Source organism: Mustela lutreola, chromosome 2 (assembly GCF_030435805.1).
Source record: "Mustela lutreola isolate mMusLut2 chromosome 2, mMusLut2.pri, whole genome shotgun sequence".
Lineage (NCBI taxonomy): Eukaryota > Metazoa > Chordata > Mammalia > Carnivora > Mustelidae > Mustela > Mustela lutreola.
The window spans coordinates 113,979,380-114,003,553 of record NC_081291.1 but is presented as its reverse complement, the minus strand read 5'-3'; the positions used below and the strand labels follow the sequence as shown (position 1 = coordinate 114,003,553).

Genomic DNA, 24,174 nt, shown 5'->3' with positions numbered 1-24,174 from the left:
ATAAAATTTGGAAAGAAATACAAAAGACCTTGATTCTATTCCAGGTCCTTAAATTGACTATTTCTGTTTCTACGACAAACTACTCAGCCTCAATAATGGCTTTGTGCAGTTTGCCATGATAGCTAGTACAGATGTGTGATTTATTAGGATTATTACTGAGAAGAATCTGCAGTGACCCTGGAAGATGGTCTTTGTGAGTATCAATAGAACTCTGGTTGATACTGGGAAGAGTTATACGTGAGACGCTCTGAGGGTCAAGCAGAAGGAGGATATTTCCTCAACCTTGCAAAAAAATACATTATTTTTTAAAAACAAAAATGTGAAACAACTTAGTTACACCTCTGGAAACAATTATTTAAGGTGTCATCAGAAGTCCAGAATTTTTGTGATTGGCCAGGGTGTCTAGCAGATAGTTACTACCTCTCTCTGGGTCTGTTTCAGTATCTGTAAATTGGACTTGAGATGATTTCTTATGGTGATTCTCGCTTTGAGTTGGCATGGCTTTTGCCCTATATAACAGAAAAAAACTGTATTGATTTTCCTCCCTGTCTTTTTATTATTTCACTATAGAATTTTTTTTTTTTTTTTTTTAAGATTGGGTTAAAGTTGATGTACAACCCGAGGGAAGTTTCTACAAACTGAAAGACCAAGTTCATGTTTTTTGTTAGAGAATTTGAACCCAAATTCATGGTGTTGAAGATGATTTGGAACCTACCTCGTAGAGTTTATGAGTATTTGAAAAGCAGTATATTGCTGTCACTGAACCTTTGTCCAGTCCTTTCAGTTGTTTCCATGGCTTTTAATGCACAGACTCGAAAGCCAAAGCTAGAGCAATAACCAGTCTTGTCCTTTCGTCTGACATATGCATGAATCATCAACATCTGTTTCTGTGCATTACACCATAATCCCTCTTGTAATTGAGCAAGGTTCACTTTAAAAACAAAAATCATGACTTATGAACTTGTCACAATTTAATAAGCCTACCATTGGACTCTTGGTATAATTTATTCTCATTATATCTCTCAACTGCACAGAGAGTAAAGCATGTAGAACTATGGCCGAGTTACTGTTCTTCAGAATGCCCCGGAGGGCTTGTTAAGCACAGATTGCTGGACTCCACCCCCTCAGTTTTTCCATTGGGTCTCAAGAATTTTTATTTCCAACAAGGGCCCAAATGGTGTTGCCTTTGGGATCACACTTTGAGAACCTTCAAAGCTACTTGTCAGTGGAATGTTTTGTAAGCAGCACCTTCTTCCTCCTTTCTTTCTTCTCTACAGCTGTCTACCCTTAAGGCTCTGTTCTTGTCAACAATGGACACTGGTCTAATGTCTTCATTTTCTGGAGGAGGAAACCCTAACTTAGAGAAGTGTCTTTCTCTGGTTATATAGTAAATTGACAGACCCTGGCAGATTTTTGTTGTTTCATTGAGAATGATTTACAATTGCAATTCTTGGACTCAGCATTTAGATTAGAAAACTAGAATTCCAGTTCCAGCTCTGCCATGCTAGGAAGCATGGGTTCAATTGTTTTATCTCTGAACTTCATGTTCCTCATCCATGATAGGAATACATTCTCTGTTTACTATACAGGGTTTTGTGAGTAGTGAATGGCGCACTGTGCATTCAAGGGCTTTGTAATTATGAAGGGCTATGTAAATATTTCTCACCCTCGTCCCCATTATCAGATGCCATATCAGGTTAAACATAATGTATCTTATGATAGACACATCATTCCCCGATCATCTAGGGTAAATACTGTTCTAATTTTTTCAGGAGGAAGTAGTATAGTATAAGCTTGTCACCTTTTGCATCCTTTCATTTCCTTTCTGCGTTGATTTTTCTCCTAATATGCCTTTAAAATAAGCGGTTAGACCTTGTCATTTAACTGTTTGTTTCCAAATACATATGTACATGTGAGATGCAATCACGTACATAGTCACATTATGAGTTTTTCTCCAGGTACCCTGGTATCCTGGTAAGATACCTACAAGTCACATTCATTGAGAATGAAATAAGGGAGTTGCTATTTTGATTAAAATTAATCTTCTTTTGGCATTTGCACTGGAAGTAAGACCAAGTTGTGCCAAGAGAAATGGATTCTTCTCCTAGTTCTGCAATTAACAGGTTGTGTAAAATAAGTCAGTTCCTCTCTGTAAGCCTCAGGTCCCCATTTGTAAATGAGGCTAGTTCTTACTCATTCTTTCCACTCTCAGTGTCTATGATGTTGGAGTTATAAGGCAGTTTTTAAATGATGTCCCTCATTTTCCTGAGAAATTCTGGTAGAGTATGCCTGTTGACCTGAGTCTGTTCTAGTAAGATATTTCCCTTTTTTAGACCCAAGGCCTGTATGACATTTGCTTTCATCTTGATGCAGTAAAGCTCCCCCATACCTTTCCTTCAGGTTATGGCTAGTCTCTAGGGAGACATCTCTGGGTTTCTGAGGGATGTGTTTGTGTTGGTACGGTTGGAAATAGAAGAGGACTGTGTTCTTTTTTGGTTCCCTGGGATGGGTTTGTTAGGGCTGGGGAGGTGGTGGCAGCAGCAGCTTTCATGTTTTTAGTGAGCTTTTTCCCTTCAGTAATATTCAGAGGATCTCCCTTATTAACACATAGTAAAAAGGACTGGTTCTCTGTTGCTGTGCAATGGATTGTTTAAAAACCTAGCAGCTAACAAAACCCATTCTTGCATATTTTCTCTGTAGGTCAGGAATCCGGGCACAGCTTAGCTGAGCTATCAGTTCTCTTTCAAGTCTGCAATCAGGCTATTGTCCCAGAGTCTCCAGTCTCATCTGAGGGCTCGACTGGGGAATGATCTGCTTCTGAGCTAAGGGAGTTGTTGCCAGAGTTCAGTTTTACCTGGGTTGTTGGACTGAGGGCCTTAGTTTTTAGCTGACTCTTGGCTAGACACTGCCCTCACCTCCTCATCTTGTGGACTTCCTCAATATGACAGCTCATTATATCAAAGCATGGAAGCTGGGAGGGTAATAGGTAGAGTCTGCTCATGAGATGTAAGTCAGAATCACCGGTAACCTAATTGTGGAAGTGACATCCCATCCCCTTTACTGTATTCTTTTTGTTAGAAGTAGTGATTAGGATCAGACCACATGTAAAATGAGGGGATTATGCAAAGCTGTGAATAGCAGAAGTGGGGATCATTGATGGCCATTTTAGAAACCTGCCTACCACAGGCCAGGGTAGCACTTCTGGAATCTGGTGGATGTGTGAAGTTAAGGAATAGAAGGGGCAGGTGAGGTATCAAGAGAAGAAAACAATCTGGGAGAAATAAGAGGTTACAAAAGGCTACAGATGTAGGACGAATTTCACACTCTGAGAGCATTAAAGCCAGACTGGGCTTTAGCGGTCTTTTGATCTAACTCCCTCATTTTCTCAAGGAGTCCAAAATTGATAGGGAACCTTGATGAAGCCACAGTGATTGCATTTGAGCCAAGAATTAGACCAAAGTCCTCAAACTCCTTTCTTCAGATTGCCAGCTTGCTGTAATGGAAATAATTCCAGACTGGGAGTAAAGAGATTTGTCTTTGTAACTTTTGATTTGCTTCTGAGTTGCTGTGTGACATTGAACAAGTTAATTCCTTGAGATGTGATTACTCAGTCTAACATGACACTGTCATTTGTCATGTATATTTATTTATGTCTCATGAACACATTAGCTCTCATTGGTGAAAGTTCTTTATAAACTTTAGCAGCCTTTAGAAGAAAGCATGTTTTTGTTGAAATTAATGATGCATAGTTTGAGGCAAAGCAAGCACCTCCTATTGCCACAAAAGATGAGTATCCGTTCATAAAGATACAGATAACTTTTATTGGTTTCCAAATCAGTGTAAATAATCTATTTGTACATGAGGAACTACTGAAAAACATAGTACTATTTATTTTCCTCATACGTCTCCAACTCTGGTCGTGTTCCATGAGGATGACTTATCTCTGCTCTCGGAAACCAGCTCAGGTGGATTAACTCAGGGGTGGATAATTCACTTTCAGGTTAGATGAATAATGGCCAACAGGTTGCCACAGAGAGCTTGGCTGGAGCCATGGCTGTGGAGCCATGGTTTCTCTCCATGTACATCTCTCCACCAGTCAGTGGGGCTTCCTTATAAAATGATAGCTGAGTTACAACAGCAGAGTTCCTGCCAAAAGATGGTAGAAATCATGCATTTTTATGACCTAGCTTTAGAAGTCACATAGAGTGCCATTTCCACTGTATAGCGTTGGTTGAGGTAGTCACAGAGGCTTGCCTAAGTTCAAGGATGGGGAACATAGACCCCATCTTTTGATGGGTTTGGGGCAAGGTTCTAGAAGAAAATGTGAGCAAGAAATACTGTTGGGACCATCTTTGGAAAATACAATCTGCCATTGTATTGCATTGTATTCTTACATGCTGTGGTTGATCATAATCATATGAGAATGATTACTGTGATATGGGTTTTTATTATTAAGCACTTACTAAGTGCCAGACATGTTGTAAGATCTGTAATTCTCTTAAGAGTTCACCTAATTCACACAGCAACTCTGTGAGTTAGTCATTATTCCCATTTTCACAGATGAGAAGACCAAAGGACATAGATGTTAAGTCAGTTGCCTAAGGTCAAAACAGTTGTTCAGTGGCAGAGTTCAAATTTAAATCCCATTGACCTAATTCTGAAGTCCCTACATCTAATCCCTCTGCCATATTGCCTCTGTGTTTTGATCTGTATCTAAATCTCCAATCATGTGCATGCCATTCTCTTACACACTCCTTCTGCATCTGCATCTGTGTCTGTTTTAGCAGTAATGAGTGGAGAGAGAAGCAGGCTGATGGAGGAATCATTTGCAGTAATAGTACCTATGGGAGGGGTGGGGCTGAGCCTGTCCTTAGGTACTCCAGGGGCTAGTGCTAGGAGGCCCCAAGAAAAGAAACAACTTAACATGCCACTAGTTCCATACAGATTTACAGGGGCCATGGTTGTGCCTTTAATTTAAAAAGACTTATTGGACTCTAAGGAAACCCAGGGAGAACAGCTAAGTGAGAAGATTTAAAAAAAAAAAAAAAGGAGAAAAGAAAAGAAAATGGGAACAGAGGCTAATATTTGAAAAGTAAAGGAGCTGAGAAGCATCTCTCCTTGTCCCCCAGAAGTTCAACTCTGCTATCTTACTAGACGGTGACAAGCTATCTAATACTTAAATCCTACTGGTTTCTGTGTTGGGATTTTTTTTTTTTTTAATCAAAGTCCAACCCACAAATTGAGAAAGTCACAATTAGGTTTTATGCTAGTGTGTATCTGTTTTGACACTTTCTTTATTCACTGAATATTGTTCTTTCATTCATCTAGCAATGGTTAAGTTCCTCTTGAATGTAGGTTAAAATCAAGGGAGAACAGTTTTTATCATTGCCCACTCTACAAGGAACTTCTAATACAGGAAACAGTTGAGCAAAAAGATGACAGGGTATATAATAAATACAGTGTTGAGTGAATGAACATGCCTGATTGAATGCATGGAGGAAAGTGCTCCAAACCCTCTCTGGATAGGTCAGAGGAGGCTTGACAGAAGTGGCATTTAAGTCAATATATTAAGGAGCTAGAAATAGTTCAGCCTGTTCAGAGATCAGGGTATGTAGGGCAAGTGTCATAAGCTAACCCTGGGAAAGAAGGCAGGTAGATAGGTTTGTGCAAATATACTTCCCACTTCTGTTTTCCTGTCTGCCTTACATATGCAGTGATGACTCAGTCCTGGGAATCTCAGGCAACAAACAACATACGTCCATGATGTGACATTTCTCTGTGATCCCTCAGAGATCTCTGGGATCTTTGTCCTCAATGCAAATATCTCAGTGCCAGCAACTCATCTGAAAACTGTGAGGACTGGAGCCTACAAAGTCTGGTGTCCCATCAGGGTAAAATCAAACCAGTTGTAACTCAGTATAAGGCCTTTGGGGTCAGCCTTCTTTCCTCTGGCATCCCTTCTTTGGAAGCTGCGAGGTCCATGCAGCGCTATCACATGGTAACACTCGTGACTCAGAAGTGCTGTACTGCAGACACAGCACATTGGCGTTGTCTCCTGTTTTACTCAGCACATGTGAGTTTGTTGTTACCTCACTGGATATCTGGCAAAATGGAGGGCCTGAAAAATGATGACTTACTTTTACCAAAAAACACAAACAAAAAACCATCCTAGAGAATCTAGTGGTTAAATTTGTTTCTTCGGTCTCCAGTTCACATCATGTTTCTTAGCATGTCCGTGGTTCTCCATAGCTGGGAACTCTGTTCATGAAATCTGAACTGGAAACTTGATCTGTCAGAGGGCTGGTGTGGAGCCATTCTTTTTTTTTTTTTTTTCTTTTTAAAGATTTTATTTATTTATTTAACAGACAGAGATCACAAGTAGGCAGAGAGGCAGGCAGAGAGAGAGAGGGGGAGAAGGAGGCTCCCCGCTGAGCAGAGAGTCCGATGCGGGCTTCGGTCCCAGAACCCTGGGATCATGACCCGAGCCAAAGGCAGAGGCTTTAACCCACTGAGCCACCCAGGTGCCCCAATGTGGAGCCATTCTTGACTGAAGTAGGCACTTGGGGGCCTGAAGCCTTGCTGAGCCCCACTCTGCTCACTCTGGAGGCCATACTGAGGCATTTCTGTCTCTACTGTGAAAACCAGTCCCATTCTACTGTGCAAATTCTTCATTCATTCATCCTCCGAACTTTCAGGAAAGACCTAATAACTATTTTTTTGGCTAGGCTGTGATTAATGTTGGAAGGGTACAGCTGTCCATGTGGGGTCAGCCTCGTCATTCCCCACTGATCCAACCATGAGTTTCCATGGATCAAAGCCAAGCCCCAAAGACAAAAAAGCAGACAATGATCAGAAGAGGGGCGTCTGGGTGGCTCAGTGGGTAAAGCCTCTGCCTTTGGCTCAGGTCATGGTCTCGGGGTCCTGGGATCGAGCCCTGCGTTGGGCTCTTTGCTCAGCAGGGAGCCTGCTTCCATCCCCCTCTTTCTGCCTACTTGTGATCTCTGTCAAATAAATAAATAAAATCTTAAAAAAAAAAATAGATGAAGAAGAAGAAGAAAAAGAAGAAGAAGAAGAAGAACCAGAAGAGGATGAAGGCAACGTGGTACAGTGGACAGAATGTGGAAATTCTCATCTTAATTCTGTTCCTAACATGTTGTGTGATTTTTACCAGGCAACCTGCTTCCCTTCTATTGTGCCAGCGTTTCAACTCACAATACTAAGAATTTGAAGCCTGGAGCCCTCAGGTTCTAATAGGAAATATCCCATGAGGTAATCATTCCCTGAAGAAGACATATAGCTTATTCCCTACCTCAGACCCCAAAAAGAGGATTGGCCCTACTGTTTCACACTCCTTTTCTTGCCCTGCTGTGGTAGGTGTTTTGGAAATGTCCTGTTTCATGGATAGCGGAAGCTTGACCTCTGGTTCAGTGAGTTCAATGAGTTCGTTATTACCATGCAGGAATTTAAGTACTTTTTCACTTTTTATCCATAAGGTAGTTCATGTGTTTAAACATTTCAGTAGGCTCCCTGACTTATTTTCCTGCCTTTAATACAGGGATAATAAATGAGGAAATCCTTGGAGTGAAGAAGAGGGAGGGGAAAGACAGAATAGGAGGAGGGCTGTATGTATATGAATTGTCAGCTGCTGTGTTTCTTGTCCTGGAAGAATCAGGCTAGTTTTGATTCAGATCTAAAAGGTAGAAAGAGGAGGATGGTAGCAACCAGGAGGGCATAGATGCTATCAGTAGCAGAGCTTTTTGTAAAATGCTGCATGTTTCAACTTGCCCTTGTTCCACTCTTCGACATGGGATGGGCCCTTGGAGGTCTTCTGTATCGAGTCTCTCTGTTTCACAGAGGAGGGCCTTGGGGCCCGGCTTGGGGAGTGACTTGCGCACTTATGTTGCTACTAGGCATCCCTCTCATAAATGCACCCCATTAGGAAACAATGGTGCAGGGGTCAGGGGACCCTACAGTGCACCAGTACTAGTTTGCCCTCTGTCATGGGTTCACCTAAATTATCACGAATTTGCTTGACACTAGGGATTAGAGACCAAGAGATGAGACCAAGCCTCCCACAAGAATGGCAAGAGAAGAAACCCATGGGCGTGATACTTTGATAACAGTAGGGACCACTGTCATTCCTGGAATATACATGATTGATGTGTTTAGAGGCCTTAAATTTATGACATAAATTTATGAAAATTATAATGAGATGCCCCAACACAAGGCAATGTCCATGTCAGCCAGTTAGATCAATGGACATCTTAAGAGAAGTCTATATTTCATTGTTTTATTTTGTTGTACTCACTTCTGATTACAATTGGAGGGGTGGAACATATTAAGGTATGATTACAGCACCAGAATATATTATCTCCCCCTATATATTAAAGCCCCATATTATTAATTTAAATCCAAGAAAGGTATAAATTGATAGAACCTCACTGTGTTGCTTCTACTTTTTCAAAACTTTTTTTTTTTTTTGGCCATTGATGCCATCTAAAGGGATAAGAGGATGTTGACTTGCCTGATAGCTCAGAAACCTGCAAATGGTGATTATATAAAAATATAATTTTTTATGCTTTCTTTACTTTTGGTAGCTCCAAGCCTAACCGTCGGAACATTCTGCTTTATAGTAATGCTCTGCTTTGCCACAGAAAACTGTAGCACTGTGCTTTATCTCATTATCTCCAGACTGTAGCATCTGAGATGTAGAAAAGCCTGATAAACCCAATAAGTACAGATTCGGCTTACCCCAGGCTCAGTAGCACAGAGGCCTCCACTCCCACCCATTTACTGGGGAATAGGCTTTTATTTATTTACTTTATTATTATTTTTTTTCATAAGAATTAAGCCTATGTATGCTCTTCTGACTGCCTTGCGCCCTTTCTTGAAGTGGGTAAGTAACAAACATGCATGGGCTCATACATCTATTCTTGTTCCTTGTTTTGCAATTTCTGGGAAGAAAAGGCTTTCAAATGCGAGAAGAAATTCTGAAATTTAATCTGAAGATATGTCATTGTTGTGGTATGAGATCTCTCATTGCCCTTCTGCTCGTCAGGATATGTGCTTTTAGAAATATTTTCTGTCGAGGCCTTTATTTTTATTTGTAATCTAGCTTCTCGCTATTTCCCTGACCCTGTCTTCTCAGTTTTTGCCTTCTCCTTTCCTCATTTCCTCCGGCCCCTTGTACACACATAAGCAGACACACACCAGCTTATACAGCAATGTGGGTAGTAGAGACTTACGTACTTATGTACATGTATGCAGAGTTACCCATAAATACAGATGCCATGCACATCCCCATTTCCTTACACATGTACACACATGTGCACACCTACATCTATAACGTATGCACACACACCTGCCTGTGCTTTCTGAGCCCGACTTAGAGGTGTGATCTTTTGTGTCTCCGGATATAATAGTCCTAGTTAGTATTACAAGTTCTAATTATCAGGATTTGTGCTCAACGTTTTGCATGTGTTGTTTTATTTAATGTTTACACTTAGGAGGTGGTACTAGTTATATCCCCGTTGAAGAGATGAGGAGACTGAGGCTTGTTGTGTGGTGGATAAGTTTCCTAAAGTCATACATCTCATAACTAAGTCATAAGTGCAGCTGTGGCTATCTGGTTCCAATGCCCACACTTCTATTTGCCCTCCAGTGGTACTCTGAAATAGGACCCAGAAAATATTTGGTCCCCTGTAAGAATCTTCAAAATTAAACCAATTAATTGCACATTGCAATGGATATCATGTGATTTCTCTAGACAAGGAGGGGAGATATTCTGATGGAAATAATCCAGACTAGAAATCAGAGCCTAGAGAGGTCCTTATCATTCTGTCACTTCCTCGTGACTCGGGGAGGTCCTTAAATGGGGGAAAAAATGTCCATTTACAGCTGCATAGAAGTGCAACTAAGTTCCGTTGAGTGTATGCCAAAAGAAGGCTGTTCAAAAACATGCAAAATGATCTGCATTTGAGAGATGGTGACTCTTGTCCTTTACCTCTGACTCCCTTCTTGCCACATTCACCTGGTTGTTGGCCAGGGAGGGAAGCCATGTCAGAGCACATCTCTGGCCTCTTATTTATTCTGGCAAACACTTGGACTGGCTTCACTATTACCTCATTGCAGAGACATCCAGAGCCACGACATGGCTCTTAGTTGATATGCTTTCCCACTCGCTAGAAGCACCAGTATCTTAGGCCTTCCCCGTGGCATCTTCCCCACAGCACTGCCACTCGTGTGTTGTCCATCCTGGATATGCGACTGAGTTACTGTTGCAGAGGTGATATTTTACAAGACAGGGACTTTAGAAAATAGGACTTGCAATTACCGGTCAAGTTCTTTTTCCCTTCATCTGTCATTCCTGCCTTGAAGTTGTGGATGCATAGAGGTTCGCGATTGGTATGCATTCAGATATCCGTGCTAGGTGGCAATGCCCACTTTTGTGAAAAGTATCTGTCACTGTATTTATACCTTCAGTTGGTACAGTGGTCAGGAGGCTTTCCTGAACTGTGGGCAGGTCTCAGATTATGTAGTATTCTGATGAGGCACTTTAATGGTCAGAGAAGTGAATGCATGTGTGAATGTGACCAAGATATTTCAAAGGCAATCTTTATTGTATCGGGATCTTAAAAGAGCCCTCCTGCTCCTGTTCACCAGTCTCCATAACTTCTCAAATTGAACAAGACTCCTGTGTTAGAGTGATTTGTCCAACATTTTAAAAGTGTAGTACAACATAGAGCAGAATACGAAATCAAATAAAGCGGCAGCCAGCAAAGTGACATTTTTTTTGAAAAATCAGGCCAACAAAACAAACCTTTGGGTATTCACCATGGTGGGCATATCCTAAGCACTCATTTATTTTTGGCAGTTGAAATCTCTGAAAAGCACAGATTAGCTGGTCCGTTGCACGTACAGGCTTCAGGTTACTGGCAAGTGGGCTGGCAAGGCTGTTGGTTACCTAGTGGTAGGACACACGGATCATGGTGAGAAGAGTCACCTAAACAAATATTCCGTATTTCCAGGAAAGAGGCAACGGGAGCTGTGCTGACGAATTCCTGAAATTTTGTATTAAATGAGATATCAGTGAAAATTCTTTTTTACATTTCCAAACATTAGTTGGTATCCGTGTATCTTTTGGCAATATGTCTCTTTATGAGCCTCGGGGAGCTTGTTGGATCTGGAGAAAGCAACTGGGTCATAGGATGTTTTCAGTAAGAACTGCATAAATCTCTCCATAGAGAAGTCGTGTCCAAACTATGAACTCTTGTAGAGAGTTCATTTTCTATTATTAAATTTAATAATAAACCTACTTGCTTATAAAACGTCTAGTCTTTCCAAATACTTTAAAATAAAATATTTTGGATCCTCATCAACTAATACGAGTATATGGAACAGATCCTATGTTGGTTACCAGGCTATAAAAAATACACCTTCCATTTAGGGACGCCCTTTCAGTAAAGAAACCATCACATTTGTGCTGCTAGAGACTATAGAAGAGTATCGGTAGGAGACTAGACGCCTTGTGTGTGTTGGAGGTAGGAGGGGGTGGCGGCTGTTGAACTTACTTTCTGGATTATTCTCCACTAAAAATGTCCCACCTGGCCCTAGCCTTTATTTACTGGTCAGCTATGGGCATTCAGTAACATCTGGGGTGGGGTGGGGGAATGCTGCTTCAGGAGCAGAGAAAGCTTTGTCCTGGGAGTAGTGTAGGAGCACGGAGGAGTGGTCAAAGTTCAGATTAGAAAGATGTGATACCATCTTGGAGGTCTTTGCACATCAGGGGGAGGAGCTTGTGTTAATACTTTGAATATTAACTGGTTAACTGAAAGAAAGGTATATGGTGTCCATGAGGCCTTTCACTCTCGCAGTTTCAGTGTGTCTGTCTTTCAAATGAGGGTTGTGACTCTGATCTCCAATGTTCCATAGATCCTTGAATCATTTTATCAATACTGATAACAGCAGTGGTTTTTCTAGTGGATGGACAGTACTGTATGCTGGTTGCTAGGCATCCGTCGGTGAGTGAGCACATGTCTGTGAACTAGGGCTGGTGAAATAGTCATGTGTTTCTTATCTCAATATGATCTGGAAAACTCTTGAGAAGTAATAGAGGATGCCATAAGGACAATCATCTGCTCATGAAACTCATGAGCAAAGGCCAGAAGCTGGGAGTGAGCTTGGCCGATGTATTAGTTTTTTATTGTTCCACATGGTGATTAAAGCAACACATTTCTTTATTATCTTGAAGTTCTGTAGTTTAGAAGTCCAGGACATGTCTCCTCACCTGATATAAAGGTGTTAGCAGAACTGCATTAATATCTGGAGGTGTTAGAGGACACTTTACTTGGCTTTTCCAGCTTCCAGAAGTCGCCCACGTTCTCTGGCTCATGGCCTATTCTCCTCCAAAGGAAATTCCCCAGCCCTTCCAAAGCCAGCACTGTTGCATCTCTCTGACCACAGCTGAGAAAGGTTCTCTGCTTTCAAGAAGTCATGTGATCAGACAACACCCACCTAGATAATTCCAGATAATCTCTGCATTTCAAGATCTTTAGCCTTAATCCCATCTTCAAGGTCCCAGTTGCTAAAGTAAAGGGTCATATTCCCAGGTTCTGGGAGTTAAGACTGTGGACACCCATGGGTGAACCATGATCCTGCCTTCTACAGTCTGTTTATGGGAATGTAAGTAATTACACATTGTTTGCACATTGACAGTGAGGCTGTCTCTTCAGTATGCGTGTGCATGGATTTCATGTGTATGCATGTATGCATGGGTTTTTTTGGAAGAATTAGCATTCTGAGTTGTTGTTACTTCTTTGTTGTAGTTGATAATTTCTACACCCACTGTGGTGCTTGGGGAGGATAACCTTCTATCTCCCACTTTAGATGTCAGGGATGTGGCATAATTTTACAGAAAAGGCACACAACTTGAAATGTGACTTCTTTACTCACTTGTAAGGAGAGTTGATAGCAGTGATTCTCCTCTGTGTAAACTCAGAAAACGTGCTTTGTGAATGAGTGGTAGTTGAATTCATACCAATACACATTAGCACTTGGGGTGAATCACTCTTTCTCTGGATGATGAGGAACATCTGTAGGGTTGAGGCTGCTTGTCCGAGGTCATGCAGTAGGTCAGCAGCCTGCAGGATTGGGGCCAGCATCACCTGACTCCCAGTTACACCGTAGGCCAGCCCAGCTGCCTCCCACGTTTGACTGTCTGTGCCTCACAGTCCAGATCAATGGTGATGTATAATAGTTTACTCTGATTCTAAATCCACAAGCCACTTTTAGAAGTGCTTACACTGATGCAGTCCATTTCATGCTATCCTTATGGATTCTTCAAGCTGAATCTGACTTCTAGAACCGCCAGCAAGAGTGACCAGAGAAAGCACGTATTCAATACAACAGTCCTCCCCCACCCCTTATCCATGGTTATGGTTCCTACAATTTCACTTACCTGTGGTCAGCCTGGGTCCAGAAGCTTATGATCTTCCTTCTGGCCTATTGTTAGGTCACTAGTGTCCCAGCATTCCATCACAATGCCTGTGCCACTCAACTCACTTCAGTCATCACGTAGACATTTTATCCTCACACATCACAAGAAGAAGGGTGAGTACAGCCCAATAAGGTATTTTGGGGGATAAAGAGAGACACCACCTTCCCATATCTTTTGGTACAGTATATTGTTATCACTGTTCTACTTTACTATTTGTTATTATTGCCAGTCTCTTACTGTGCCTCATTTATAAATTAAACTTTTTCATAGGTATGTGTGAATAGAAAAAACAATATGGCATATAGACTGTTCAGTATTATCTGTGATTTGAGGCATCTACTGGGGGTCTTAGAATGTATCCCCCATGAATAAGGGGGCATTATTATTATATTATTAATATGACAAATATTTTTTGAACCCCTCTTGAATGGCAGGCTCTCTTATAAAAGGTGAAGCTGCTGCTTTGAATAAGAGAAAATGTATTTCCTTAAACAGTTCCTATTCCTCTGGGGAGAGGAATAAGAAGCAGATAAACAAGTAAATGTTAAATCTGATGGAGTGAAGTGCTGTAGAGAAAAAGTGAGATAAACGGGGAGAGAGTACTTTGTTGGTAGGAGTGCAGTAACACTTGCTATTTGACATAGGATAGGTAGAGAAGGCCTGATGAGTGGGTGATATTTGAGCAGAAATCTGAGGTAGGTAAGGGAGTGAGCCCCGCAGATATCTGGGACAAAAGGGAAGCATGTTCTGGGCAGAGGAGAGCACGCGTGTGGAAGCCTTGGGAGAGGAGCAGGGCTGCCAGCTAGCCTGTTTCAGAAAAAGTAAAGTGGCCAAGAGTGTCTGGAGCTGAGTGACCTTAGGGAGTGAGACAAGATGAGGTTAGGGATGTGCTGGGCCCCTGCTCCTCACCCAAGAGCTCGCAGGCTATGGAAGCACATTGACTCTTATTCCCAGTGAGAGGGCGGCGTTTGGCGTCACGCGATCAGCTGATCACTCTGGCAGCATTGTGAGAGTGGCCGGTAGGCTCCAGTGATGATCCAAACTAGAAATGACATTTGGTTGGTAGGTACGGGGCAGTTGCTAATAGGAAATAGAACAAAAACCTTATTTCTTGGGTTCTTGAAGCAAGTTTTTACATCTAAATCAACACTGGGCCAGGAGGAGCGTGGTCAGCAAGAACCCCAGCAATGGGTGGTGGATTTTAACAGCTGTGTCTCTTGACCGAGTGAGATACCACGAGTAAGTATCCCTCCAATTCCTGTACTTCCTGCCCTAGGTCAGGAAATGTCAACTGGTGTTGCTCGGCTTTCTCATGTGGCTATAGTCTTGGTGGTAAAGGCAGTCTCTTCAGCCTCTTAGGCTGCTGTGTGAGGAGTTCCTACTGAGAAGGCTATAACCATACTTCCCAGCAACCTATCCTTCCTCAGAGCACTGTGTAGCCTGTGCCCCTGTGATAGAACCTTGGCTAACATGACCACCTGAATGAGCATTAAGAATCAGGAAGGACCTTGGGGGATGCCAGAGATTTTAGAAGTCTTATCTTATTGTTGCTCATGCCGTAATTCATTCAGGTGTGTAGAACCACACTCCTGGTGTTCTGGTATTCTCTTGTCTTCCTGTTATGGTGCACTAAGCAGAACAGAGGACATGAGAAGAGTCCAATTTCAGTACTTCATGTCAGAAGTTACCAGAAGGTGCAGAAAAGTGAACTCACTTGTACAAGATCCCACAATCCAATAAAGAACAGGTATTATCAATATTCCTTTTTTTAAAGGATTTATTTATTTGACAGGGAGAGGGGGAGAGAGCAGAGATGGGATGAGGCAGAGGGAGAGGGAGAGAGAAACTGGAAACTCGATGTGGGGCTCAGTCTCATGACCCCGAGGTCATGACCTGAGCCCAAACCAAGAGTCAGATGCTTCACCAACTGTGCCACCCAAGTGCCCCATCAGTATTCTTTTTAAAAGTTTTTAGTTAAATTCCAGTTAGTTATCATTCAGTGTCGTATTAGTTTCAGGTGTATATTTAGGGATTCAACACTTCTGTACAAGACCCATTGCTCATCATAACAAGTGTACTGCTTCATCCCCATCAATATTCTTCTTTTAAACAAGATTTATTTTATGTGTGTGTGAGAGAGAGAGAGAGCATGGAGTGGGGAGAGGCAGAGGGAGAAGGAGAGAGAATCTCAAGCAGATGCCCCATTGAGCATGGAGTCCTTTGCAGGGCTGCATCTCAAGACCCTGAAATCATGACCTGAGCCAAAATCAAGATTCAAACATTTAACCACTGAACCACCAGTTGTTCCCCCCACCCCATTTAATATTCTTGATCAGAAAGCAAGCCAAGTGCATGTGTACACATGCTTGTTTACTCCCACATAGATTACTCAGACAAAATATTTTCTCCAGTCCTGGCCAGTAAGTTCCTTTTCTGCTTCTTAGTTCTTTTGTTCTTCTGTAGAAACACAAGCCCTTAAACAGACTCCTAATTTGGGGTAAACTATTATGTCCTAAACACACCAGGATGAAAAGCTGTATCTTCATACCTTATCTTTACACCTGACAGTGCTATAATTTAATGAGTTAATAATTTCTCTTACCGCAAACATCTCCAATGGGCTCCACCATTTCTAGTTCTTGGTCTCCCGCTTCCTATAAAGACTCTACTATCTTCCTGCCACTCTCATCCTTGGAACTTGCATCCCTCCCCATTGGACTTGATGTACACATTTCTCCTGGCACTTGTCACATTCTGTACTCTGTGACAGTGAAGGTCAGCTGCATACATTCCCCTTCTGATAAGATAGGAAACTTGTAAAGTGTGTGTGTGTGTGTGTGTGTGTGTTGCCTCCATTTCTGAATTTTCCATTGTATTTAACACATTTGGACTTGATATGGGTTAGGCACTCAGCGAATGTTTGCTGAACAAGTAAAGACAATTGGCGGGGTGGGAGGGGATCAAACGGCAACAATCTTTAAAACAATTCAGTGAACAGAGTTACCAGAACTGCTATGCCATAGTTATTTTGACATTTTTACCTCCCACTTGCTGTTCTGAATAAAAGCAAAATAAAACCATAGGTTCTCCCAAATGTCAAAAATGAATTTGAGTACACTGGGTTACACTGATTACATTTGATTAACTTTCTGTCTCCTGAGAGACATGTGTACATGACTCTGCTTTTTCTCAGAGTAGCAGTGCCTTTGTTCTGTTCTGAATTCATGGGGAAAAAGAGGAGTTATTGATAAAACAGAGATCTTGACTTTGTCTCAAATGGGAGACAAAGAAGGTATTATGAAGATAAGGAAACAAAATATCTGGATTCCAGTATGTGCTCTGCCTCTGTCTAGCTATGTGTCCTTCAACATGTCCCTGTCTGGGCCTTCGTCTCCCCAGATGTCACATGCAGGAGCTGAAGTATAATTTCCAATGCTCCTTCTAGCCCGGAATTCTAGGCTGGGACTGAGAAGTAATTCCTTCCGATGACATATGGCCCAACCTTCAGCTCTTAATTGGCCCACCATCATGATCACAAGTACCTGATTATTCACACACTTTTGAATATATGAATTGCATAAAGCTGTTCAATGATGGTGAAAATTGAGTCCTAAATATTCTATCAGATGTATATGTAATGTAACCTATTCAGGATCTCATTAGAGTGTAAAATGATATGTGAAATATGCACCAGGCGAGAAAGACTTAGAACATTATGGTAACGGAGTAATACAATTTGATTTTTATGTGTTAAGGATGATGGTATAATAAGAGCTTCAGTTATATGAAGGCTGGAGATGAAGTCTGTAAAGCTGTGTCTAGTAGGGAAAACCAGTGAGAATGTGCTGTTTTCATTCTTGTATGTCTGTGCTCACAGAATCAACTGTTTCACTCGGAACTAGGAAACAAAGCTGCTTATTAGCCTCTTGTTCAAGCCATTCTGACTCCTCACCCACTCCAGTTCAATTTATATGTATGCATATTTTATTATTCTTGTGGCCTTACCAGTGCCACAAAGAGAAGTATTTGCACTTTGAAAAAGGTACCCAGCATCCCCTGATTTCAGAAACAGAAAAAATAGTAACACTTACCTCATGCAAACTCACTTCAGAAAATGTGAGTTTAACACTGTTCCCCAAACCACTTTCTCCTTTGAATGCCAGTTACGCACACAGCAGCTCCACTGACCACCTGAGCCCAGCACCTGAGCCCCTTACCTGCCAGGCTGGGGCTGGTGCAGGCGTTCATCTGGCCCGGGAGAATGAGCTCATGCTCACATTTGGCTGTCTAGGACCTGGAGTCTCCATCTACCACTCAGTAGCTCTGTGAGTGCTGGAGGGATGCTTCTCTAGATCCTAATTTGCTCTTTGGTAAGAGAGGAATAAGTATGTTACATTACATAGCCATGTGACATGGCTAGAATTATGAGAGAGAATGCATAGATGGCCCTCAGCTCTGAGATTGGCCCTGAGTAAGGGCAGCTTTACTTTTCCCACTGTAAGTGGCCTGGGGTGTCTTTCTGCACCTGGTTTTTCTCTGTGCTGTGCTACCCCCAAAGGGTCTTCCATTGCTGTGATAAGGAGAGAAAGATGGCCCACAGTCATCCCAGACAATCTCTTCCAGTTTAATGAGGCCGCAAATCACTACTCCGCAATCTCTGTGGCACTAGGTTGTCCATTTCTCTGAGTGTTTCTCAGGCTTCTCTTGTTTCATAGTCTCCTTTGAATGGAACGTTGGATCCCGAAGACCTGGATTCCAGTCCTAACTCTCAGAATTACCTCCTCGTTGATCAACGACAAGTCATTTCCTTCTCTGTATTGAAATGATAGTCTATCCCTTGGGTCTCTCTAGAGCTGTACAGATTGTCCACATTGATTCACTTACCCCTTAGTCTGTTGCATACTCAAGCACTGAGAGCATCCATTTCTGTTTGCTTCCTTCTCTGTGAGTCAAAGTTTATACATTTCTGCTGTTACCCCTGAAATAGTAAACAGGTAACATTTCTGAGCCTGGTGGACCTAGAGGTCCTTGGAAGGCTGATACTCTTTCTTGATAATGACATTTCAGGGCTTTCACTTAATATCTTAATATTTACAGAGTTTCTTCATTTAGTCATTAGTACTGAAATCTCATAATAAGTCCTGAAGATGGGGATACTTATGTACACTTTAGAGATGAGGAAACAGGCTGATATGAAATGATATGCTCTGGGGGCATCTGGGTGCCTCAGCGGTTAAGCATCTGACTATTGATTTTGGTTCAGGTTGTGATCTCAGGGTTGTGAGATTGAGCCCCACTTCTGGTGCCTTGCTCCGTGGGGAGTGTGCTTGAGATTTTCTTTCTCCCTTTTCCTCTGCCCCTCCTCCCACTCGAGTGTGTGTGTGTGTGTGTGTGTGTGCACGTGCAGTATCTCAAATAAAAAAAGTAAATATTAAAAAAAGAAAAAAAAAAAGAAATGATGTGCTCTGGTGTCATATAACAAATGCAGCATCGTCTAGATTTCACACAGCAGCCTTTTCTAGGTCTAATGCCTGGCCTTTGTTCTGAATGTAGATGGGACTTCCAGCCTGAGTTAGGATGACTGTGTGCTCCTTAGTCCCTAAGCAAATCTGTCTTTTCTTGCAGGAGAATGAAATGAGACTTGGAAGCATTTTCTTAAGCCTATAGGATCTGCATTTGCTTCCCTTTCTAATATATTCCCAACCTTAAATACTTTCTTAAGCTCCAAGAGCATGTTCCTCAGTGTAGGAATTCACTGTTGCCAGTGGCTTCTTCAGAGCTTAGTAATGCACATTTTCTTTCACCCTGATGGGCAAGAGAGGTGTACTTGGTACCTGAACGTACAACTTCTTAGACATTGTCTCAGGAAGCAGTCACGGTAAAAGAAAGTAGGCTTGTTTTAATAAGTGCCCTTGATTTTTTCCCCCCTTCCTTTTAATGGAATGTCACCTATGCCTGCTATTACATTGAGCTTGTCAGTGCATGTCCCGTCACTCTCTCAAAAGCGTAAGGGAACCGCATGCTGTAGGAGCATTGGACAAGTTAGAAGAGTGCATTACAAACCCACTTCTTCCACTACTTACTTGACTTTGGAAGACCCCTTTACTTCTCTGAACATTAGCTGATCTATTTTGAAGGACCACACTAGACCATTTCTCAGGTTCTTTTCAACTCCAGTGTTTGGAAAATTCTCCAGCGAGTCGATCTCCTTCCAGGTTACTGAGTGCTGACTATGTGCAATATAAAGTGGGAGGGAGACAGCCACAAAAGGAAACTGTGAGTAGCGATACAGCAGTTTGAAAGTGCACATTTTGGTGAGAATGGGGTATCCCTGCGAAGCGACAGTGCACGGAGGTGAACTGGGGGACATGAGACTGTGTGGGAGGGCAGTCCGGGCCTCCGCTGGAGGACTGCCGCAGTATGTAACGCGCACGTGCGCACGCGCACACACAGCCGCACTCCTTTCGAGGGTCTCCTGACTGTTCCTTTGACTTCCGCAGGCAGATAAACTGCCAGAATTAAGTAGCATCTGAGAAGGAATTACATTAAAAAAAAAAAAATATATATGGGGCACATCAGGTGTACCAGAAACTTTGATCCCATTAGGAATGTCGTTTTGAGTTGTAAGAGTGTATCGCCCCTGTTGCCTATGACTTCCGGCAAAACGGGTATTTTTGTATATTCTTTCTTGAATTGCTAGAGCAAGCCCAGTTCCACTGTAGTTGGTGCTCAGTAGTAAATGCATGCTGCACCGAAGTGCTGCCTGCTTACCTTCCTGGGGAGGAAGATGGTAGTTTTTCTCATAGAGAAGAACTAGAGGCATTTTTTTTTTTAAAGGAGCTACCAATAACAAAAAAACAAAACAAAACAAAACAAAAAAATACTTCAGTGGGAAAATTGACAGCCTGGATCTGTAATCTAAGTGACCTGACAATTAAAAGAACTTATTACTGTGTCAGCCTGCCAGATGGATCTCCTTGAAATGTAACGTGCAGTGCTTCTGAACACGATTCAAGTGCACGCTTCCTTTTCTCCCTGCTTCATGTTTGTTGAGTTTGGGAAAGAAGCAGTTTTATTTGAACTAAACCCACTCATCTCAAGTGTGTTTAATGACAGCAGTATGTGACAGATAAAATAAAATCCTACGGCCTCCTTTGATGTTTGTTTTAATTCCAGACCTTAGTGAAAGGAGACAGGATGAAGTGATGTGGTTCAAACGGACGAGTTTAAAGCGAATTATCTATTATCACAAACTTAGCTGTTTCTCTCTAGGGGAATTTAAGAGGTCAAATAATACAGACAATAATGGTGATTGTAGTTGAGATTTATAGAGTGCTTAGAGGCTTGTAGACTGGATTTGTGTTCATCTTATTGTACCTTCACATCGAGTCTATGCTGTAAGTTTGCTTGGCAAGAAACTGTTGTCCCAGTGTTACACACACTGTTGAGTGAGTTGCCCCAAATCCTGCTTTTAAAGTGGCAGAACTGGATCTCATTCTTGGTCCTTTTGATTTGAATCCAATGATACCTCCACTGATCAGTTTTGACCCACCAGTCACATATGCGTACATTGCAGGTGTCCTTTTCCTTAACTTTACCGAAATGTGTATATATGTATATATGGAGTATGAGAATACATTCTCATCACAACTTATTCCAACAATCAGAAGCATATAGAATAGACCTTAAAAGCATTCCCTCACTACCCACTCTATTGATTCTTGCTGTATATTCACCCCCAACTCCATATTTTTGTCATAATCAGTATCATCTGTTTGTCATGCATCTTTACCATCTTTTTAACAATACCTAAATACACATGGCTATCGGTATGATTCTATAGCTAACATTTATTTTAAACATGAATGTTATGATATTATCTCCAATTTGCTCTTTGCTTCTAGATCTTTTCAGAAAGGGTTTGCCATGTTGTTTTTAACACCTGTCCCTTGCATCATAGTATGAGTGTACCATCATTTGCTTCTTCTGATGATGGGCATTAAGGGTTGGCATTTCTTTATTATAAATATTAAGAAGAGCTTCTTGCATGAATGTCTGTATTTTTTGTGGATCTAGAATTAGACATTCAGAACTGGAATTGCTTGTTTTCTTAATGTTTTTAAAGATGTATTTATTAGAGAGCACAAGCAGTGAGGCAGAGGGACAAGCAGATTTCTAGTTAAGTGGGAAGCCCTGTGCGGGGATTGATGCCAGGACCCTGAGGTCATGACCTGAACCAAAGGCAGACACTTAATAACTGGCTGAGCCATCCTGGCACTCCATCTGCTTGTTTGTTTTGTTTTTGTTTTTGTTTTTTTGAGATTTATCAAAAGTTAGTTTTAACCACCATCCCCAAATGTTAGAGTCTTCATATTAACTCATATTATCAACCTGAGCTTCCACTTTATTGCTTGGTGTTGTTCACCAAGCTTGCTGTTGTTCAGACCAATGCAGACACCTCTCAAAACAGATACTTGTGGCCAGGAGAGTAAATGTTGGGGAGGTTATCTTCCATGGCTCTGCAGTTCGGATACAGGCGCTGGCCATGGAGGAAGAGTAAGGTATTCTCGTGACTCTTCTGTTTACTTAAAACAATCACACTCTTCACTCAGCTAACATAAGGTATTTAATACAATAAAGATGTCTACTGTAATTAAAAACCCAAATTGTGCAATGTATTGCAAAATACCTTTATCTTATACTTTGTTAAGAAACAGGTATTTTGCATAATCAGGCTTGAAAAATATATGATTCAACCTTCTGTACTGTTTGTATGATCTAACTTATATGATCTAATATGATTAAATCCAGAGAGCTAATTCTACTCCCAAGCCGCCTGCGTCTTGCCACCTTTCCTTAACTGCTTTGGACTAGAGATAATTAAAAGGGACTAAAACCTGAAAATGCACATGGAAGAGAAGAGAGCAAATCTGAATGATTTGTTTGGTGTTACAAGACTGCAAGCAGACATGCAAAGTAAACTCTCTCACCTTTTTTCCATGTTCCTTTTCATGTGTTAAAAGACTTTGCTATTTTTTAAACTGTGATATGCCAGTATGGTCAGAATCATGTTTGTCCAACTTCTTTTAAAATAAAAAGAGACAGTTCCTCGGGTCTGTTGTAGTTAGGATTTTTCAGGTTGCAGGAAGTCTAGATGGGCTCAATGTTATCTCAGTTGACTTTACCATGTCAGCAGCCAGACAACCAAGCCACATGGAAACCTGGAATATCACTGAGGACACAACAGTAGCCGATTTTGTCATCCCCTCAAAGTAAACCCCCAATGTTTCCTTAAACAGTGGTCTCCATTCCTATGGCTTAGGGTCTCTCAGTTTTTCTTTCTGTTTCCTCTTGCTGCTGCTGTCAGTGGTGCCGTGTAGCCTTCTTCTGGATAGGACACCATGACGTTCACTCCCTAATGTGACTTCTGCCTTCTGCCTCAGAGCTGCTTCCCGCTACTCTGTATATCTCTTGTTTCCATTCCTTTCTACTTCTGCTGCCAAGGAGCTCTGCCTTGCCCTCAAATGTTTGAAACAATAAGGTCCATTATTGTAGCTGGTTCTTCTCCAGGACAAATTGGGAAGGCATTCTTCCTTCAGCATATCTTATGTTTCTGGTTTGGGTTCAGTCTCTTCATCTAATTAGTTGTGGCCAGAATTTCGAATTACCTATTACAAAGCTGTGGGAGATGTATTTCTTAAAAACAAACAAACAAACAAACAAACAATGTTTTGGAGCTTTTAACCTTAAACAGAACTGTGGATATGGTAGAGACTCAACCTTCTATGTCCTCCTCCATCACAATGGGTTCTTAAGTTAGCCGCACACGTTCTTAAGTTAGTCAGGGTGTAGCATTCAAGTCCACATGCTCCAGAAACTTCAAAGATGGAGATTCTGATTCTGACCTGGCTCTAACCAGCAGTAGAGTTGTTTTTTGTTTGTTTGTTTGTTTTGTATGTGTGTGTGGGGGGGGGGAGTTTTGCTCTCATCTCTAGGCTTTTATCTTCTCAAGAAATTTGCTGGAGAAGAGGAAAAAGCTAGCTTTCGAGGAGAGAACTAAAGCTAACTTCCCACTACCCCCAAATCAAAGTGAAACCTGTGTTCAGATGCGGAAGGGAGGGCTCGCGTGGGGTGGGAGCTCTGGAAGATATTAGTGGGTGTGGAGAAGGGAGTGAGCAAGGGAACAGGGTCCTGGAGGAGGTGGAAAGGATGGGAGTAAGAACACGAATGGGAAGATTTGCATAGTACAGAGATAGGGCGGCTCTTTATTTCTATTCCTGCACAGAGAAGAGTCGATTAACACAAACAAGTTGTTGAACAGAGTGTCACTAGAGGAGAAAATGTATGCTACATAACCTTGTTCTTCTCAAAAGAAGGAATGGCGGTTCGGTGTGCAGGAGAGGGTGCCTGAAGTTGTGTGAAGCCAAGGAAATGGAGATGGACCCTTTGGGATGTGCCCTAAATGGATTCGTGCAAAGGTGTGGTGCCACACTGAAGCCCTCTGGAAATTTGATGAACAGGTCTGCTCACATTTCTTGGCTTTTTCAAGAATGCATAAAACCCCAGAGCCACCAAAAACAGTGTAATGAGTGACTTAGAGATAAAGGTCAACTGAAAGGCTGGGTGAGCATTCACGGGACACAGTAAACAGTGCCCCTCCTTTCTGTTCTTGCTCAGAA

General features: G+C 41.8%; 1 protein-coding gene and 1 long non-coding RNA gene across 16 annotated transcripts in view; one reads left to right on the top strand and one right to left on the bottom strand.

The window, feature by feature from the left end:
• Nucleotides 1–13,492, bottom strand: part of LOC131824733 (uncharacterized) — a 28,324-nt gene extending 14,832 nt beyond the window's left edge. Inside the window, exons 1-2 of the long non-coding RNA XR_009350964.1 lie at nucleotides 13,457–13,492; nucleotides 10,122–10,254 (exon numbers count right to left, since the gene is read on the bottom strand). This is a non-coding gene — a long non-coding RNA (uncharacterized LOC131824733). The remainder of the gene's footprint in view (nucleotides 1–10,121; nucleotides 10,255–13,456) is intronic.
• LPP (LIM domain containing preferred translocation partner in lipoma) overlaps nucleotides 1–24,174 on the top strand; it is a 652,084-nt gene that overhangs the window by 326,086 nt on the left and 301,824 nt on the right. Inside the window, exons 1-2 of one of the 15 annotated variants that reach the window (XM_059163166.1) lie at nucleotides 13,541–13,608; nucleotides 15,133–15,242. The exons of 12 other annotated variants lie outside the window; for them this stretch is intronic. The gene's annotated coding sequence lies outside the window, so the exon portion shown is untranslated. Of the gene's footprint in view, nucleotides 1–13,516; nucleotides 13,609–14,615; nucleotides 14,735–15,132; nucleotides 15,243–24,174 lie in introns of those variants that run through there. 2 more of the 15 variants (XM_059163165.1, XM_059163167.1) reach the window with 2 other exon arrangements.